The sequence below is a fragment of the Lagopus muta genome, chromosome 5 (assembly GCF_023343835.1).
Source record: "Lagopus muta isolate bLagMut1 chromosome 5, bLagMut1 primary, whole genome shotgun sequence".
Classification (NCBI taxonomy): Eukaryota; Metazoa; Chordata; class Aves; order Galliformes; family Phasianidae; genus Lagopus; species Lagopus muta.
This window is the reverse complement of record NC_064437.1, coordinates 47,541,472-47,562,357: the sequence shown is the minus strand read 5'-3', so window position 1 is coordinate 47,562,357 and position 20,886 is coordinate 47,541,472. Positions and strand designations below refer to the sequence as shown.

Sequence of the window (20,886 nt, the reverse complement as noted above, 5' to 3'; positions counted from 1 at the left end):
TTCTGGGAGTTCACAAATCAAAGCAAGTTGAAAGGCACCGCGGCAGGATAATGCTCTATTGATTGTTTTGTTTTTGCAGAGGATAGATTTTGTTTAATCTTCCTCTTCCTTACACTGCTCGATGCCATTAGTTCTATCTTCACTAATATCAAAGATAAAAAATCGCTAGAGAAGAGACTCTCCAATGTGGTTTGCACAACTTTCTGGCGGGCAATGACACAGGAAACCAGCAAAGCACGGACTTTAAAGTTTGAGAGCTTCTTTATTTTATCCAAAACAGACTGAAAACCTAGGAACTAAGAGCCAAGAGCTGGAAAAGGGAGACAGAGAGCCCCTGTTCATTCAGGAGTCCACCGGCTTACCCATTGCAGTACAGTGGGGCTGCATAAGGTGGGTGTTGCAGGGAAACCCTTTGTGAGCAGCATCTTGATCTACGGTGGGGGTATGGATGGATGCAGCACCTTGCACCCAGGGCAGCAGGTCCGGGCTGGGGAAGATTCTTCGGGGCACCTGCCCTCCACAGCACCCTGTATGCTCATGTCTGCTTGGCCCCCAGCCACAGTCAGCCCAGAGGAGGTGGGAGGGAAGTCGAGGGAGGGGGGATGGAGGGAAGCAGCTTCCGCTCGGCAAACACAAACTTGTTTCTCCTCCTCCTCCATCTTTCACAAATTCCTGGTGCCCGTCACCCCGCTGGCCGCTCCGAGGGTTTTAATCAAAAGGGAAACCAACATTTGACGTGCGCACAGTGGGGAGAGGAGAGGCGACGAGGAGGGAGGGGGCTGCCGGCCTGAGGCCAGACAATGTCCCCATATGGAGAACAGAAGGATGCCGGGGCGGCCGCATTCAGAGCCGTCCCTCTGCTCCCCCTGCGCCGCATGGCTCCTGCTTGGTGGACGAGCTCTTAACATAACAAGGGGGGTGCGGGGACGGCCAGCCCATGCTCACACCCCCGGATTCCTCCAGCCCATCCCTGGTTTCCCAGCTACTGATCCCAGCAGCCCATGCCCTCTCCCTGTACCGGTTCTCAGCACATCCCCGGCAGCCCTATTGTCTGCCAGCCGCTGCGATGGGAAGCAATGCTCCTGGTCCATGCCTGATAAAAGGCAACAAACAAATGGAAGAAGAAACAATGCATATGTCCATGTGCATATATACACGTATGTATGTATACATACGTATGTCTATGCAATAAATAAAACAAACCAGCCAAGCCCTCCAGGCGATCTGAGCTCTGCCTATTGTTCAGGACGAGGGCTTTCCTCCCTCCCCTCCCATCTCCTAATGAAATCCCCCAAGCTCTCCTCGTTTCTCCCCCGCCCCTAAAGGGCACTCACATGGGCGTGCTCTCAGGGACTTTGTCTCCTACAGCTGGAGCAGCATAGGCTGTCAAGATGGGAAAACCTTTGATCTGCCAAGGCTGTAGGTGACAGAGGCTTCTTTAGTCCTAAACCTCTCCAGAGCCTCTTCGAAGCCCTTCTCACTCCTCCATGTGCTGCCATTTGATCTGGAGCATCCCCCAGACCTACTCCTGCCTCCCCCTCCTCCCTTATCCTGCAATTGTACATTCTTGCACCTAGCCTGGCCATGTGCCTTCGCTGAGCAGCTCTGAGCTGAGTCCATGTTATTTCTCCAAAAACAGAAGAGCAGACTGGGAAAGAAATTCATGGTAGGTGAAACAGCTCATCCCAGTATGATCCATAGCGCATGCATACAGGAGACAGATGATGGCCATGAATTGTTACAGGGCATCACAGAGAAAGCCCACCTTTGCTTTCTCTAAGCCTTCTACTTACAGAGGGTCTTAAATACGAGGCTTAGCTGAGCGTCAGAGGCCACTTTTCATCAGTGATAAACATCAGTTGCTGCACATATTGCTGACAGCATGGCAGGAGAGGGCTCTGCAGTGGTGGTGCATGAGCTGGCACAAGCTCCTTCCCTGATTTTAATTGCAAAGCTGTCCATTAAAATTCTGGTCTCTAAGAAAGACCCTGAAGTTTTGTTAGTTTCCAAGAACTAATGACTTGTCCTCTGGTTTGATGATCTTGGGGGACAGTGCACTTTGCCTCGATTTCCCCAGCAATAGGATGGGAATACTACTGAACCTCTTCATCAAGTTCTCGGAGCTCAGCAAATAAAATATGCCATAAAAGATATTGATTGCTATACTATACTGTACTATACAATACTTAATAGGAAGACTGGAAAAGGCCCCAGCGCACCCTGACCCACCACCAGCCAGCTGGGCTGGTTATGGGCTGCTCAGCTAGGAAGAAAGCAAAATCGCCACAGTTCATGCCAGCTGGATGAACAAAGCACACCGTATGATGGAGCTCGTGGCTGCAGAACGTGGGCCTGCATGGGTCCTGAAGGCCTCCAGCCCTGGGCATCGACCGCCAATGAGGGGCTCTGTCTGTGCTCTCGGGCTGTGATTGTGCTCATCCTCCATCCCCTGCAGAAAACCCAATTTCTTTGCACAGAGAAGGCGACTTCCCCTCCTCGGTGACTCTGTCTTTTTGCCTTCCATTGCACACAAAAATGCTGACGGATTTCCCTGATCACTAGCCATGCTGGCTAGTGGCTAGAGCAGTTCATTTCAGACCCTGCACAGGTATTTCTTACCATATATTATAGTGAATAATGTATCCCCAGCCATGCAGCACAAGGCTTATAAGGCTATCTCAGTATTCTGGTGACAGCTTTAAACCACTCGACCATTGACCATTCAGGTCTCATGGTTTATAGAGTCACCAGCACACCTTGACAGGGTTATAGCCTACTTATTGGTATAAAGCATGGTTAGGGATACATTATTATAGCACGTTGCTTCTGAAACAGGGCTGTGGGCCATCGGTGGCCTAGAGAGCCCTTGCTGGTGATCTGCGAGGGGCTGTGTGATGTGGACAGCACGATTAACATCTACCTGCTAAATCGCAAGGAGCAATTGCTGGAGTGACCCAAGGGACTGCGCTCACTCTCAGACCCAGCAGGACAGGTGGCTCTGAGAAGAGAGGGGCTCCAAGTTTCCCGTGTGCTATGGAAATGGGCACACAGCCGTGCCCAAGGAACTCCCTTTGACACTGATGGCCCAAAGTGCTGCAGTCCTCAAGCTCTTTTCCTATCCAGCAGGCTGAAAAAGGCTTTGGTGAGAGCTGCCCCTCCTCTGCATGGCTTACATCCATCTTTCTGGGCGGCTTCAGGCTGGATGCAACCTGTCTTGCTTCTGTGCAAATGCCAATTTGGTTTGGCTCATGTAGATGCTCATTAACGATTACTAGAGTTAAGGCAGTTAATCACTACAGCTGAGGCTGAAATCTGACTTTTCTTCTAATTCCAATTCCCATCTTCGCAAACTTTCCACTTTCCACAGAAAGGTTTCTTCCCAACAGCCATTTCCAGCCTTGTTCTCTGCGGTGATGATTTTATTGCAAAGTTGCTGAGGATTATCTGAATTACCTTCCAATGCAACATGCACTTGCTGTATTTGTTACTGCAGAGCTGAGATTTAACAAACAACCCAGGTTAAAAACATTGACCTAAGGTTCCTTCCTGATCTCATTTGATTTGTTAAATATTGAGCCAAATGTGGAGAAAAATTAGCTTGATACTTTGAAAGTCCTCAGAACTGGAACTCAGCAATAATGCAGCTGTGCTTTAAAATTTCTCTGCCTGCATTCCCTCTTTAAGTGCTATTAAAGGAAATATTTGCTAAGGATATTTCAGTTATAGGGCTAGTTAAATGGATCCATTACGGAATTACTACATGCCAATGTTCAGGATGCCTGTGAAACAAATGGACTCATTTTCTCAAATGTTATGTTTAAGTCTCGGAGAGCTCTCGACCACAGCCCTGTTTGACATGTGCCTCCTCACTGCCTTCTCTTGGTTTCCTCCACAGCCTTGGTCCCTCGAAGATTTATGCGTGCGATTAGCTTTAAGTGTGTAAGCAGCCCTCCGAGCTTGGCAGGATGGCTGCAGGCAGTGGGGTGAGCACACCCTGAGGGGCTGTGATTGGTCTCCACACCTCCCTGGGTGCCACCACCAGATGTGCACAGTTTGGGCTCCACCAGCCACACAGACCTGAGTGGGGCAGACATCCTTGTGACATCATGCCTTCCCGAGCGAGTCAGAGCACACACTCAGAGGTTTTTTTTGTGCCAACTTCAATTTTCTTCCACCTTTCTGCAAGCTGCGGGGGGATGACAGGCAATATTTTAAGGCATAAAGTCAGAGTCGCGGAGAAATAATACCAAATGCACATTGAGTCTGCCAGGAGAAGTTAACCTGTCAGCACTCTCCGGAGGGATCTGAATTAGCAGATCAGCTTCACAGAAGAGCAGTGGCTCTGCCCTGTGGCCATGATGTTTCTCACCCAGGACTTGGAGCTTGCAGCCCAACTTTTCACTGGTTGAACCCAGGCTCCTGCAGATTTAGGAGAACAGTGTTCTTGCTTGCCCTTATGCAGTGAGTTCTGCAAGTGCAAGACTTTGGAGAACTTTCACAAAGGTATCATATAATGCAGCAAGCAGGTGTGAGGCTTTAGGTCTTCCTGCAGTTATTTTACTAAAGGAGGGGAAGGCACAAATGCTGAAAGCAAAGTCAGACAGGCAGATGAGCTTTTGTGGACGTACGTTTGTACTGTCATTTCATAGCCTGTGCAAGATGGTACACATAGAAGGGGAGAGAGCAGGAACAGGGCAAGTATTGCTGCCAGAACATTTAACAGCACAGTAACCTCTTCAGAAACCTGGCCCTGAGCAGTTTGACATGCATGCATGGCACTGCAGAGGGTGAGACAGCACCGACATTACGGATGTACCAAAGCTTATTTCTGGCAACACAGTTGCTTTGCATTGATCTTCTCAGCTCAGGTTTGCTCTTCCAGTACAACAAACATCCACAGTCACACCTCTCCCTCTCTTGCCACAAACCTCTTCTACCACATCCTGGTCTCCTTCCTTGGGGCTGACCAGGAGCACAAGAACCAGCCCACCTCCATGAACAAACAGACAGATCAGAGTACAGATGGAGCAACTGCGAGATATGCAACTAATTAAATGCACAAGTGTGGGGTATTTATAACTGTAAAATGCTCACAAAATTCAGAGGCACCTAAGACTTACGACAGCATTATCCACTGGTGCTGCAGAATTAATGGATAGCCTCTCCCAATGTGCTAAAGCAGACAACAGAGGGGGTACTCTGTCATCCAGGGGTGAGAGCGGGGAATGAATGCATATACAGTACTCCCCTCTAATGCTAATGGACCCTAGCACCGAGATTAGATTTACACCCTCCCTCCAAACGTACAGCAGGGGAAGGCAGCTCCCCCGGGCGGCCTTCTGAGCACTTCTGAGCGATGCTGTGCTCTGCTCTCCCCACCTCATCCCCTCATCCTCTACCACTGCCCCACAACCATGTGGGCACCACAGTGCTTCCTCTGGCCCTGTGAGGCCCAGGATGGGGCTGGGCAGGAGCTTGGCACTGCCCCCACACGGTTCTGCTGCAGGCTGGAGTGCAGGCTACCAGGACCTAGGTGACAGCCTGGTCCCCAGGACAGCCCAGTCCCCAGGACAGCCGTGCTTCATCCCACATGCAGGGTCCGCTCCTGGAAGCACTGCATCTCAGCCATGGGGAGGAGTGACCACAGGCCTGCTACAGCTCTCCCGGCAAATAATTCACACCAACTTGTTTAAAGGAGCAAATGGGTTTAATTATTAGTTACAATCTTGTCAATAATTATCACCCCATCTGTGGGTAATAAATGGCAGCTTCTCACAGACTGCATCATTAGAGTTTAAGGACACCAATGGGGTGCATTAAAATGCTGAGGAAAGCATTGATCTGGTGTAAAAATGCTCTTTACAAATTACAGGCATGGGTCAAGTGAGTCCTCCCTCTCCCACCGCGGCCGGCCTGCCCTCTGTGCCTTCCCCAGCCCACCCCTGGCCGCTGGCAGCACAAAGACCTGCTGCAGGCTGTGGGGATGTGGCCCTGTGTAGTGGGGTTCCATGCAGAGAGGGACACAGAGCACTGAAGGAGGTGTGCAAGGCAATGCCGGCTCCCTCCTGGTCAGCTCTGTGCTTTGTTCCCACCAAGGAGCCGGACAGACTTCCTCACAGCAATGGGCAAGACGTGGAGGAACATGGAGGCAACGTTTCCTGAAACACAGCCACTTTTGGGATGGAGAAGCATCAGTCATCACACAGCAGGATTTCTTGGAGGAGAAATGATAACTCTTTTCTTCTTTTTTTTTTTCTTCCCTATTTGAACTGCAGGCTGGAATATAGGCCGGCAGAATGTAATTATCCAGCCTGGAATTTGGCCAAGATGCTGGGGCTAACAGCCCTACTGTTTCAAAATATGCCACAGTACCCTAAATGATCACATCTTGCAGGATTTGATTTTGCATTTCATCCAAAACAATGTTGGGAAGGGAAGGAGGAGAGTAGGATGAGCACCAACTGGTCCCATCTAACCCCATATTTGCTGGAAGTTTGGCCCTGAGTGGCTCCTGACATTCGATTTCATTTTCTGTGAAAAAATTGAAACAAGTCAGAGTTTTATTCCTTTTGTAAATTCTCCGCAAGCAGTTTCCAGCCTCCTCAGTGAAAAACACATCTACTTTCAGAAGGCAAAACTACAATAAAGCAAGACATTTCCATTCAAAAGAAAAAACAAAACAAAACAAAAAAGAGAAGGGCATTTCTTTCCTCTACAACAACATTTGAGAGAGGCCTTCTATTCCCCCCCCCCTCCCTTTTTTTTTTTTTTTTTAAAGCCTGTTAGGAAAGAGGATTAAGATAGCTAATGGGCGGCTTGTATTGGCAAACAAAACTAACACCCAGGCGATTCTTTGCATGCACGCACAAGTGGCAGGCTCTCCATTAGGAGAGCGGCACTGACCGCGGCAGGCCGGATAGCGTTGAGCCGCGGGGTAAACAAACCTCAGCCTGGGCCCGTGCGTGGCTCTGCCCAGCACCCTGCCCTGGTGCTCCCCAGATAACTCCAAATGATCTCTGTTGTTTCCAATGCTATGCAAATATTGGCAGAAGCACGTACCGCAGATCCGACCACGGCCCAACTTTTGGGAACGCGGCGTCAGATTTGCCGCTGCTCTTTTTACTCCAGTGAATAAAGTTTATTTGCAGAATAAACGGTGCCTTCAGCTGACAGGCTGCTGGCTAGCTCATGCTGAATTTGGCCAGTCATCCGCCACCAGGGGAAAATCTAAATGGAAATGTTAATTCTGAAAAGTCAAAAGGTTTCATTTTATATTTCGGGAAAAGAATAATTGCAATTGATTTTTCATGTTGAAATGGCCTTTGCTGTGTGAAATAACTGCTTTTTTAGAAAAGACAGTGGCCATCGACGTATCTCATTTGGCCTGGACAACTTACAGTGTCCTTCTGCTTTACTGAAATATATCAGAAAATAAAACCCTTCTCAGGTTAGCCAGAAAAAGCCAAAACTCTCTGAATGCTCAGTTGGACAAATGGAAGAAAAAGTAATGATTCTCAAAGTCCTAATGAAACAACCCAAGTACTCAGTGGCACCTCCTTATGCTTGCCACAGTCAGCTCTCATCATGAGCCGTGCTTTAAGCCTCCTCCATGCAAACCTCCTCCACATAATCTCACCCACTTGCAGACAAGAGGGAAGGTTTTCTCTGTGATCAGTCCCAGTGAGCAGCCCTCCACCCTGAGCACATCAGCTCCAGCACTTGCAGCAACAGAGGGATGTTCAGAAGCCATTCTGGGTGCCAGAGCTGTCAGGAGCCCCAGAAGAGAGTGTGGAGCATCCCACCAGCTCTGTATAGGAACCAAAACTGCCTGGCTCCTTCCTGGTTTCCATCACAGCTCTCTTTGCCATCCTGGAAGGAAGGAAGATAAACTGAAATGCAGGAAATATCAAGTTCAGTTTTTAATTTGTAGGCAATTTGTATTTTACTCTTGAATATCAAGGTAATTCCTTTGATTTCCTGAAAAGATAAGCAGATCCTAAAAAGCAGTGTGACTTTTAGAAAGAATACCTGACAGGCAGCTTGCATCAGAAGCGAATGATTCCCACGTTGTAATGCATAATGCCCAGTAAGTTCTGCATGAGAACTGGAGCTGCCCACTGCACAAACACAATTCCACCCATCGAGTGTCCCGCTCATTCATGGTACCTGTTCCTGTTTTATTTTGTTCCTGTTCAGAAAAATACCGAGCTTCTTACTTGACCGATGCGGTGCCACAGGCAGTCTGCAAACACAAACACCCTTGTTTGGAGAAGATACGCCCTGGCTGATTTGAAAAATCCCTAAGCCATGCATTCAAAATGAATCAGATTTGATTCATGACCGATTGAGTAAGGACAGAGAATGGAGGGCCTGGCATGGGTACACAAACGTGGACGATCATATGCTGAGTTCACTGCAGCACACTGTGCGCCTTCTTCTATTTCCCTTTTTGTGAAATTCCCAGCGGGTCACTTTGCTGCGAGGGATGTGCTGCGAGGCAGAGGGCACCAAGTGAACGTGGGAGAAAAATCACAAAGCCACATCCAAGGGATTCCCTGTTGTGGCTGAAGGTGCTGACCCTGGGTTTGTGCGTGCACGTGCGCGTGTGTTTACACAGTCCATTCGCACACACACGGGAGCACGCACACACATTGTGAAAACGTATGTGCATATATTCCCATATTCACAATGACCTGTTTATGAGCAAGCTATCAAGAAGGAGTTTTCACTGAAATTATTCAGTGAATGACTTCAGACAATGAATACATTGCAGGAAATGGCGATTGGCTCCAGAGCAATCCACGAGCAGAAAAGGAGGCAAAAGCAGTTGAATAAATGGGTGGCTATGAATTACTCATTTAGCTGCATTATCTTATTGTGGTCCCAATTCAGCAAATGCCTAAACATCCACTTCCCATTAAGGGCATGAATAGTCCCATTGATTCAATAGGGTTATTTTCTCTGCCTTCCATGGGGCAACTCAAACGCTTAAATTTAAGCAAGTGCTTAAAGTGCTTTGCTGAATCAGGAGGTATGTCCACACTGTATATACCTGTGTTATACAGAAGGTCAGATTAGCTGATCAAAGAGTCCTTTATGCTCTCAAGATCTATAAATCTGTGAATATAACCAGCCTTTGCTGGAATTGCTTCTCCATAACCTTCCTGAGCACCGAAATTCATCCACACCCCAAAAACATTAATAAAACACTCTCTTTTTCATATATATACTCTTTTCATATTATACTAAGTACTCCACTAAATAAACCTCTTAATATTCCAGTATATTTTGCAATGAACATTTTCCTGGTACGCTAGAGCGATTCCTCCTTTTGTGCCATCCAGAACACAATCGCCATGAAATACTGCAGTAAACATTTCTCTGAGTACTACAGCAAACACTACCAGCATTAGCAGATTAACCATTCCACTGAGCGCCATATTAAGCACACGTTTAAATACTGAGAAAAGACGTATAGCCTCCTCCTTCCACTGCGCCTCGTTACCCTGCCGAGATCCATATTTCTCGGCATCCCCACATGCATCCGCGCAGCTCCCGCTCCTCTCTTTCTCCCCTCCTTGTTTTGTTCCTCCTGGGAGTGCTCTTCTGGCTGAGGAGATCTTTCTTGAGGCAGCAGGGGCACAAAGGGAGGGCAGATTGGTGCATTGTTCAGCCACAGATTTGATAGCAAATCCACACGGTGTGTGTGGAACTCTGCTTTGAAGTCTGGTGATGGCGAGAGACAGTTTACCTGCAGGTCTCCCTCCCCTGACCAAAAGAAGTACGCTGTGCTCTGAAGTAGCAGGTCTTCCCCAGTGCTGTTTGGAGTTATAAAGCATTGTTTGAGTTTTACAGGTGTATTTTAATGTCAGTGAAATTACTGAGCACAGAGCCTTCAATGGATTCATCTTCAGCAAGTGTTTAAGAGCCATTGACTCGTCTCTTGTTGCTGACAAACCATCTAGATTCAACCCAGGGTTCTGTTCAGCTTTTCTCCTTTCCCTCCTCTCTCTCTTTCTCTCTCTTTTTTCCTCTTTTTTTTTTTTTTTTTTTTTTTTTACTAGCAATTTGATGTTTGATCATTTGAGGCAATGAGGCGGAGGGTAATTTACGTTATCAGGGAGGTATGAGGGGTGCTGGGAACCCAGACGCAAGGCCCATTCGCCTGCTAAAGCGCCATCGTAATGTAATGAGACTCCAGTCAAGTGCAGCTAGTAATGGAGAGGAACATTTCCCATTCATCTGCCTACCTGAGACTCCACGAAGACGACAATAACTTTTGCACGGGAGGAGCAGGGGGGGACACAGTGAAGGGGGGCCGGTGTCCCCGCGGCACAGCTTGCTCTGGCTGGCAGAGAACCACCATGGCCTCACTCTGGGGAGCAGAACAACACAGCTGTGAGCTGCGGAACAGCTTGTTGGGTGGCTCAGCCTCCCCATCTCGGACATCCAGCCCACACCTGGCTTGGTCCTGACCCATAGTCCCCTATCCCCCTATCCCAGATGTGGAGACACTATTGCCTCTGCAGCCCCTCTGTGATGGAGCCTTGGAAGTGGCACCGATAACTACATGCCCACCACCAGCACCAACAGCAATGCATGCACTCAAGTTCTCGCAAGTAGCCCTGCTGCTCTGCACATTTTATTTGCAGGCTGAGGGTAATTATAGCTGGAGGGAACCTCCTGGATGCAGGCAGACCTCCTGGTACTGACAGCTAGTGCATGGCAAGGGGTGGGTGGCAGGGGAGAGACGCAGGGGCGGGAGAGATTTGTTTCCTCTCTGTCCCAAGCTGGCTGCTTGTTTCCCAGAACTCAGCCTGAGAAAGGGAGCAGAGAGCCGTCTGCTCCCCCTCACCAAATTCCTGCTGCACGGACCCTTCCAATTATACCCAGGTCTGAAAGGCTGCTGTCAGGATGAAAGGCACGGAGCAGTAATGAACTGACGATTAATTTGCAGTTGGCTCACCCAGCGCGCGATCCTCGCTCAGGCTCGCTGCGTGTGGGTGCTAAATATGACGATGTCAGCAGTTGTCAGCCAGAGCCAGGGCTGCCCCTCACACCAGCCTTTCCCTGCCACACTGCCAGGGGCTCCAGCCCAGCTCTAGATTCCCAGCAGCACAGGCAGCCCTGGGCCAGCCCTGCAGCAGCCACAGCAGCATGGGGAAGGGGCCCCATTGCCTGAAGGCCTGTGCAATACACTTCACATCCCTTGGTCATCTACATTATTAGAGTTGGCTTCCAGTTACCACAATGAGATGTATGGGGATCAGTTACTATGCTGGCAACCCTGTTCACAGCATTGGGATTGGAACTAAATGATCTTAAAGGTCCCTTCCAACCCAAGCCATTCTGTGACTCTATGATTCTATGATCTGAAAGATAGGTGCACCTTGAGTATGGGCATCTACGGCTTCAAAGACCTGATTATGAGAACACGAAAACAAGCTGCAAATAGCTGAAAAGCCTGGATTTACAAACCAATCACTGTACCTTCCTGATGCAAACACTGAAGCATACATGTATCTAATCAGTGTCTATCCCAGAATGTGCATAACAACCCCAAAACCAGCAATTACAGTTGTGGGATACTTGTGCAGCTTGTGTGCTCAAATGTCACAGAACCATAGAATCACAAAATCATTAAGTTTGGAAAAGGCCCCTAAGATCATCTAGTCCAATTGTTCACCTACCACCAATACTGCCCACTAACCACATCCCTCAGTGCCACATCTTCACATCTCCTGAACTCCTCCAGGAACAGTGACTCCGTCACCCCGCTGGGCAGCCTGTGCTGGTGCATTACCACTCTGAGAAGAAATGTTTCCCAATACCCAACCTGAATCTCCCCTGGTGCAACTTAAGGCCATTACTTCTTGTCCTTTTGGCTCACCTGAAGATGGTCTGCACCTCCTTCATGGAGACTCAGACAGGCTGCCTGACAGATTCTTCTCCTTAGAACACGTCTTCTTAGGAAGATTCACATCTGAGCTGTCTGTGAATTCACGGCATTTTCAGCAGCTTGTGCTGTTCAAAGTAGCAAAACTGAAGCCCTAAAAAAAAATACTCCAGAAAACTGATCACCTTCTCTTTTGACAAATCCTGAAAAAGCCCTCTGATCACTGGTTCAGAATGACATTTCCTTTCTAATGTTATTTGGATGCTATTAGACAATGTTTACAGAGTTCAGTCACCAAAATAAGCATACTTTTTCACATTGAACAAGACATTTAATTTGATCAGAACTGATGACTTTTTTCCTCCCCCAGCCTGTTGATTTGCAAAAAAAGAAAGCTTCGGTGGAACCAAAACAAGATTATGGCCAGATACGTGCATCACTGAAATTGCCTGCAACGCGTAAATCTGCTGTTTGCCCACTCCCACTACACGCATAATTTTGTTTTATCACTTACAGTCCCGGGGTGCTCACACAACTTGGCAGTCAGTTTCCCAGCATGAAATTACACCTGTCTGGAAAAATGCACAGAATATAGAGAGGCAGAGCGATATACAGAGATGGGCTCTACTTGCAAAGCAAGCGCTCAGATGGCCTGAGGGCTATGACAAAACAGACATGGTGTCAGTGTCACAGCCCCCGGGTGCCCTGGCAGCATTCAGTGGCCCAGAGTCTGTATCACCACAGGTTCTATATGCAGAGGTGTTCACTGCTGGCTGTGAGTCTCTGTGCATCTTATACATCTGGCTATCATTCCAGGTTTTGATTTCTGTGCTCCCTCTGCATGGTGCTAAGCCAGGCTTGATGGCTCCCCACGAGAGCAGTGAGCAAAGCCAGGCTCTAGTCGGGTGCCTCGACAGCATCGACACCACATGGCAGGTGATCCTGGCTGCACTGCAGTCACATGAAGCCCAAACCTGAGGGCTCTTCTGCAAAGGAGACCTGAGCCCTTTAAGGAAGAGAGGAGCAGAAATCAATTGTCTGCTCGCCTTCCTCCCCAGGCCCCCCTTTCTCCCTCCTCCATCACCACCACCACCACACACGCACCCTATTCACCCTGCTGGAAGGTGACATTTGCTATTAACCTTATATTGGGCCATTTTGTAAATCAATGTCACTTACATTTAATAACAAGTGTAATCAAAGGAATTATGCAAATTTAATTTGATGCTTCTTGAATTATGCAAATCTGCACCACATATAATGGCTTCTGACATGTGCCCAGTTGGAGAACGTTCCATTACCTCCTCTCTTATTACCCCTATTATTATTTTTATTTTTTTATCCTGTGGTGGGGGGGAGGGAGAAGGGAGGGAGAGGCAGTTAGGCTCAGAGGCAGGGGGGACAAGTGAGTGCGGAGGGAAGAGAAGGGAAAGAAGAGGGGTGGTAGAGGAAAGCGCTTCTTTGCCTGCATTTCGAGTAGCAAAGCCTCCTGAAGGCATTTCTGTTATTGTTATTGCAGAGCAAGGAGAGTGGGGCAGGGGGGGAGGAATGGGGATGGGGGGGAATCATTTCCCATGAATGGCTTTGCAGGCAATAATACTATAAGCCTCTGATTCTAAATTACTGCCCTTCCAGTCCTATCTCCAGCACAATATTACTCTCCTCAGCCTCCTCTTCCTGAATTATAAGGCAAGCTGGGGGAGGGTGAGAGAAGAGGGGAGCAGAGTGGAATACACAGGGCAAATGGGTGAAAAAGGGGTTAGTTCTTGTTGCTCCAGGGCCACCCCAGATAGGGTGTCCAGTCTTACTGGAGAATAACTCTTTTTTTCTCCCTCTTGGCTTTCCCATCATTCGCTCATTTCCTTGCATGTGACCCTGAGATCAGAAGACAGATTTGCCACAAACTGCTGTATCTTCTCAGAAACTTGTGGCACCAGTACCCAGTAGTAATGCTCTTCCTTCTTTTGCAACAGCTCGTGGTCCACAACACTACAAGTCAGTGTGGACCAGCCTCCTCCTACACTGCTTTTTCTCATTAGAGAGGATTCAGTGAGCAGAGCTGGGTCACATTTTCCTCTTCTGTACTACTCACAGCAGCTGCAGAGTGACTCTTTTCAGGACAATTGATACAGTGTGACCTTAGGCAAAAGCAGTCCCACGTTTGTCTCAGTATCTTAACGCTTGTACAGTGCAAATATAGAACTTAATCTGTCTTCTGGAAGAAGGAGAAGAAAGAGGAGACACCACTTTCAACAGTTTCTGTGCTCCTCTGATGGAAGTTGGTACATGGCAAGAGGGCATGCCTCCACCATTTCCATAAAGGAATGAGTCTCTCACCAGAAATCTCCCTCTGCCTAATTAGAGAGGTGAATGGCAGAGGAGGATTTCTACACTTCTTAGTTCAGAGACTTGACTTCTGAACAAGATGCTGTCTTATCATGCTGTGAACTTATGAGTTTTAAAAGGCTCCATTTATACTTACTATGTTTTCTTCCAAAATGCTGCCAGAACACCGATTTTTTTCCCTCTTTGCTCTCTATATTTCTGTTTCATTACATAGTCCTGAGAAGACTGAAGGGGTTTTTTTGCTAATGGAAGGAAATTTCTAGAAACTTACTCTGCAGCTGGATTTAAAACATTGCAAAGTAGAAGATTTTTTTAGTTGATTTTTTTTTCCTGCCTGTCAAAAAAAGGTAAAAGGTGAAGGTTTTATTTTTTAATGGGATATGTAATTTGCAATGTGTTCTCATAGGAACTTGTTGTTAAGGAATTGCCTTCACACTTTCCAAACTGAAAACATTTTAAAGTTCGTGTGGAAAAAAACCAGGTTTCAGTCAGATTTTTATGGCATGGTTTTTATCGATGATGAGGTGAGATGCATCTGTTTACACCACATGTGCTGATGGTATCTGGCAGCACCACCAGCACCTTTCCAACATCACCAAATCACCACCACTGCCACCAGCTCTCCTTGGGGCCCAGACAGAAAACAAGGGCAGACCTTCAGCTGTGCTGGCAGATGGAAATCCTGCTGGGAGGCCCGGGCCCAGTGTCTGCTCCAGCCCTCACCCAGGCCCAGCATGGAGGTGTCTGTCAGGGGAACGTCAATATTTGTATCTGGCACTTGCTCACTTCCACATGTGGTTGTTGATTCACTGCCCAGAGACCCGTGTCTGTCATTAGGAGGCTGAAGAGAAGAATGAAGCTCATTTCAGAGTCAAATACATCAATAATCTCTGAAGTCCCCTTCTGCCCAAGGTTTCCAGACTGCACAGAGGAGAGAGAACTTGCCTTCCCTTACCTTTATTTGCCTTGCTTTTTTTTGCCTGGCCTTGCCATGAGAACAGATGAGACTCATTGCTCCCATAGGCATGGGTGCAATCAGGACCCACTCCTGTCTCCTGGCACCAGGTGTCGCACAGGTAGAAGTTCCCATCACAGAGAGCTGCAGCTGAAGCCATGCTGCTGCAGGTGCCCGCCTCACACAGCCCCTGGCTCTGAGGATGCTTCTGGATAAGGAGGTTAATGAGTGCGTGGAGCTGAACTTGTCCCTGGCGCTAAGCCTGCTGAGGTCAATGGAGGCATCGCACAGCCCAAAGGGGCCTATTCCTGAATTCCAGAGGTGTTTAGCAGATACAGGTGCCTCTCCTGTAGAGAGCTCAGCTCGTAGCATGCTGCCTCATAGCTGGTGTTTCTGGGCTTAGCTCTCCATGGAGCTTTTCAGGGCAACATCACTGAATGACTCCAAGAGTGAATATTCCAGGATAAAAGGGATTTGTTGGGAATAGCTGTTGGAAACAGCCCTGTGTGTATGGAACACCCTGTAGGGCCCACAGCAGCCTGCATTACCCAGATAAAAGTTAAAGCTGGATACACTGGAAATCACTGAGACCTATGCTCACTGCTTGCAGTGCGCTCTCCTGCTTCACTGCATGATAGTCCTATAGTCTCACAGCCTTTCACCTGGGATCATGCTTTCTAAACATACTGATGCTGACTCGGAAATAGACCATGTGAAGTTTCCAGGTCCAGGCTGAAAGACCTTTGTCCCATTGCCAGGAGGAGGGATTTGCTTGGCTCTGGAGGGGGCATGCTGGGCTTCCCACGGGTAAATAAATAGAGGTGGGAAGTGCCCTGGAGGCCATCATTGACACAAGGGCTCTAAAATGGGCTGTTCCCAGCAGGAGGCCCCTCTGCTTGAAGTTTACATGCTCTCCCCTTCCCTGGAAATCACAGGTCATCGCTTGCAGCCACCTCCTCCCCACTAAAACTGTAATCAGCTAAGAGCCATAAAAACACGGCTTAGAAAGGGCTGGGAATGTGACCTCATGAGAAAGGAAATGCTGACCAAGTAAGCATGAAGTATCCCAGGAAACAGTTTGGAAAGAACAGGCTGAAGGTGCAGGAGAATACCTTGTTATGGAAGATGGTGAAGGCTCCACTCCATGCTTCAGCTTCCTCATCTGCAAGGTGGAGATGACAGGGCACAAACCCTCACTCCACAGAAGAGGCCCAAACCACCAGCAGGGACTCTTTTGCAATATCACTCCACTGGCATCATTGGAGGAACCTCTGCTGAGCAAGGAAAAAAGAAGTGATGAGGGCGATGTTCCATTTAGCCTTCCCTGGGCAATGCCAGAGGATGGAGATTTCACTGGGAAGGAACCAAAGTTTCTCCTTCCTCTTAAGGCAAGTGAAAGCAGGATAAAATTTCATGAGGAGTGGGTCTTAGTCTGGTACCAAGGAACAGGATGTAAGGACTAGATAAGAAACACAGAAACTGGACAGGTAGACCAGCTAATTTTTTTATACAGAACTAATTCTATATTTTGTAATTATGTCTTTAGTAACTTCTGGGCTCTGCATTACATAATTTGCAATGCTCCCACACCTTCAGGCTCATTTCTCACTTCTCCATTTTTCCCCAACAAATGGGTGCAACCCTGCCTGCAGATATCCTACCCAGTTATTCCTGCTTCATCCCAGGGCAGTAGTCCTGTACAGCCAGCCATGCTTGGTTTTCTCCTTCAACATCCGTTCTGAGAAGCTGCCTCTTGGCACTGCAGGGAGAGGGATTATTTGTTCTTTATTAATTTATGGAAAGGAAGGAAGAGGGTGAAAATTGCAACGAAAGGGACAGCCAGCAAGATGGCAAGGAAGAGAGGTTAAAAATGAAGTCATCATCTAATTGGCCCGCAGTGAATTATTCACATGTATAATCTTTTTTAAAAAAAAATTCAGCACAAGGCAATGCAAGTAAATGCTGTTCATGTTTAAAAGTCATTTCCATAAGTAAGTGCAATTTCTCTACTGTTTGCCCCTGTTTAATGAAGTGAAATCTTGTTTGCATTCCTCCCAATTTCCCAACGAAAGGCGCCCAAGCGTTTGCACCAAAATTACTCGGCCCAAATTAAAACCCTCCAACACTTTAAAAAAAAAAAAAAGAGGAGAAGGGGGGAAAAATAAGACTTATTTTTAAAATGCCTTAAGTGCATCCCAGCATCCTAATTTATTTTTAGACACTCGTTATTAAGAGTAGTAGTAAGTTTCCCCTTCTCTCTCGCTCTCTCTCTTATTTAAATGAACTTAATGGCAATAGATGCAAATGTCTGGAAGAGGAAAATAGTTAACATTTATTTATTCTTACTGTTGTCTCTTCCCTGGCTGGTGTCATTAGAACAGTTCGTTGCATCCCATTCGCTCCCATTAGCTCTGCTATCAGAGCCACCCAGCACGACTCCAGCACGGCTCGAAGTGCTTTCTGCGGCCCACATAGGGACTACATCATCATCTCCGAGGCACTGGCTTAATGACAAGAAAAAAAATTGGAATATATTGCACAGCGATCTGGGGAAACAACAACAAAAACCACCACTGCTGTTGTTGCCCATTGCTGCCCGCTCTTGACCCAACAACGTGTGGTTCTCCGTTGGAGGATGGATGGACGGGACTCAGCACTGGGACAAACGTGCTTTCACAACCCACTGATGCAGGCAGTGTGCAGGGAAATACGGCAACAGGGACCCAGAGCGCTTCCAGATGCCCTCAGAGGACCCAGCAGAGCTGTGTTCCTGGTGGTGCAGCAGCCAAAGTCCCTCTGCAGTGCTGTATCGGGTGGATGTCCCCATCATGGCCTGCTCCTGCCCACGCATCATGGCCTGCCTGTGTCACCTGTGTCACAGCACAAACATTCCTTCATGGAGTGGGACCAGTCCTGGATCCTCTCCAAACCATGAGTGTGGTGGAGGACATGTAGGCAGGAAGAGAGGCAAACCTCCTTGCAAGGAAGGAGACAGGTCCCTGGGTGCCCTGGCACGGAGAGGAAGGCAGTGAGAGGCAGAGAGAGATCCAGGGCTGTGTGACAGCGCCAGCTGACAAAGCAGCATTTGGGAGGGAGGACATCAGCATCTGCAGCGCTGACACATAAAAGAGAGGCAGCAGCTCTCACAGGCGGGGACTGAGGCACTGAGAGGGCCCTCCCCCCTCCATAAAGTTGACATTGTCTCCCATGATAACTTTTCTGCTGAGGTAGGAGACACTTTACTGCAGAGTTGCACACAGCAAGTAGCTGCCCTCCCCCCGCCCCTTCCCATCCTCTCCCTCTCCCTCTCTCTCCAGCATCATTTACATCCTTAATTAGCTGTAATTCTGCAGTGCTCATTAGGGAAGGACTGGAAAATATCAAGGAGCCCACAAGCAGGGGGCTTTGGGGGAGAGGGAGGAAGAGGGGGATGCGGCGCCAGGCTGAGAGGGGATGCCCAGGGCTGGGCTGCAGAGCCAGGAGCCAGGAGCTGCTCACTTAATTTGAGTGGGATGATTACACTAATTTGGAAGCACTGATCCAGTGATGGGGTTAAAGAGGCCACACTGTCCCACCTAGAAAGGCAGAAGTCCAGAGAGCAACAGCATCTGACCAAGAGGGCTTGTTACTTCCCTGCTGGCGGATGAGGTCTCTCTGCTGGGTCATGCAGCCCCACATGCCTAATGTCAGTGGTCAGATCCAGGGGGAGGGCAGACTTCCCTCTGCTCCGAGGCAGGTAGCCACACAAACCTGCCCTAAGAGGAAAAAAAAAAAAAAAAAGAAAAGAGAACAGAAGAGAAAGAAAGGAAGAAGAAAAAAGAAAAAAAAAAAAAGAAATTAGAACTCAAAACTAAAGCCAAACATTAAATCCCACACTGCTGAATGGAGTATTTTCTCCAACCCCAAATGGATAAACAGCGTGAAGTTTTATTGTTGGCCCAGTTATTTGATGTAATTACTCTGGGGACCAGCAGCAGACCTGGGCAGTTCTTGTCTGGACTCCTGTTAGCTCAGAAGTGTGCACACAGACAGGGTGCAGCCCTGCCTCTTCACAGCCCCAAGGTACAAGACCAGTTAGGAGGCACGACAGCCTCCCTGCCTTAGCTGCAGGACCAGGAACAAGGAGGTTAAGTGCACTGGGCAAGGACACAAAGAAAAACTGGCAGAGCCAGGAGGTGACCTCAGATTTCTCAGTGTCTCTCTCTGAACTGCTAATTGCAAGCCATCTTTCCTTATGCTGTAGCACATGGACGTTTGTATGCCCACTTGCACTTGCTATTCTAGGCACACACTTGGCTATTTTTTAATTCACTGCCTCACTGTATCTTTGCTCGAGGTTAGATGTGCATGTAAAAGACTATCGGGGAATTCAGTGAAGTTGACAGAGACGGTCTTTGCAAGTCCATCCTCCCACTTTTCACTTACTGGTAATAATGTGAGCCTACAGTTCCTTGGGGCTGAGCTGTGATGGTGTGTCCCACCAAAGACTCAAAATGATTACCAGTGCATGTGGCGTTGATGTTTTTTTTGCAAATATAAGGGCACGTGCACAAATGGGAACTCGCACTTTCATATATCTTCCTCTGTATGACTTCTATTTTCACCTCATGAAGACATTTATTAACATCTTCAAATTCCCTCTAGTGTTTAGATGAAACTTGCCATAACAGAGAAACAGAATATATGAATGTGCCAGAACAACTCAGGAGAGAACCCTGGTGAAATGCAGCTTTAGTGGAGTGCCCAGGATCTTTGCAAAACTGCATTTCAGTGGATCATAGTGTTGGCTCTGGGGTTTAACACAGGTTAACACCTAACCAAGACAACTACTTACACCATTCAAGCAAAGACAAATCTGGCCCATCTTTTGCTATTAACTTCTGGCTTCTCATGTACTGTTTGGTTCATAGATCAGAAAATAAAATTTCCAGCTCCATTCACTCTATGTGAAATTCAAGTTGCAAAGAAGTGGCAGTGGAGATTACCTGGATCTTTAAAGCAGCACCTTCTCTGCACTTCCAAAGGATCATTTAGTCAAGATTTCCAGTGACGAACTGACAAAGCCAAACCTTCAGAATGGATTTTGTCCATTATCTAGTATTTGGGAAGAAGGATGAAGATCAGGAAAAAAAAAAAACAAACAACAGGCTAGCTCCCTATTGGAGATGTTTGGTCTGTACAAGGACAGGTGCCTCATCATGGCCTTTCATAGGAAGGGCTACAGATTCCCAAGCTGCACACCTGCTGAATCTACACGAGAGTCTGTGAGTTGCTACTGGATAGCTGAAGGCATCAGCTGTAAGAGTTTATTTCCCTGGCCCACCTGCCCTTGGGAGCATCTTGTGGAGAAATGGGTCTGCACCCAGCAAGGCCTCCTGCTGAACCCACCCCTGGGCACCTCACCTTTCCCAGAGGGCTGGGGCAGCCAGAGGGAGACGGATAGCCAGGGAAAGCAGCGGGTGAAAAGCAAACTCACACTACATAAATTCTTAATGCTGTTTTATAAGGACACAACGTTGTAACAACTTGCCAAGAACAACACTGAAATTATTTCAAGGTTTCCCATTTGTTTGTAAAGTGAATATTAAAAGTGCAGGCAGCAGTCTCCCGGTGTTCCCCTGGGAACTGTTAGTGTCCGTGGTAACGAGGTCATTCCTTTTTTATTAGGAGATGGGTTTCTGTAAAGTTA

General features: G+C 47.8%; 1 protein-coding gene and 1 long non-coding RNA gene across 19 annotated transcripts in view; both read right to left on the bottom strand.

The window, feature by feature from the left end:
- SEC31B (SEC31 homolog B, COPII coat complex component) overlaps nt 1-789 on the bottom strand; it is a 132,942-nt gene extending 132,153 nt beyond the window's left edge. Inside the window, exon 1 of the mRNA XM_048945344.1 lies at nt 778-789. The gene's annotated coding sequence lies outside the window, so the exon portion shown is untranslated. The remainder of the gene's footprint in view (nt 1-777) is intronic.
- Nucleotides 790-4,576: 3,787 nt separating this feature from the next.
- LOC125693953 (uncharacterized) overlaps nt 4,577-20,886 on the bottom strand; it is a 309,716-nt gene continuing 293,406 nt past the window's right edge. For 2 of the 18 annotated variants that reach the window (XR_007377316.1, XR_007377324.1), the window contains 7 exons: nt 20,183-20,291; nt 17,544-18,952; nt 16,859-16,956; nt 11,891-16,468; nt 10,251-10,375; nt 7,060-9,818; nt 4,577-6,531 (listed from right to left, as the gene is read on the bottom strand). This is a non-coding gene — a long non-coding RNA (uncharacterized LOC125693953). Of the gene's footprint in view, nt 6,532-7,059; nt 9,819-10,250; nt 10,376-11,890; nt 16,472-16,858; nt 16,957-17,543; nt 18,953-20,182; nt 20,292-20,886 lie in introns of all 18 variants that reach the window. The other 16 variants (XR_007377332.1, XR_007377333.1, XR_007377323.1 and 13 more) reach the window with 16 other exon arrangements.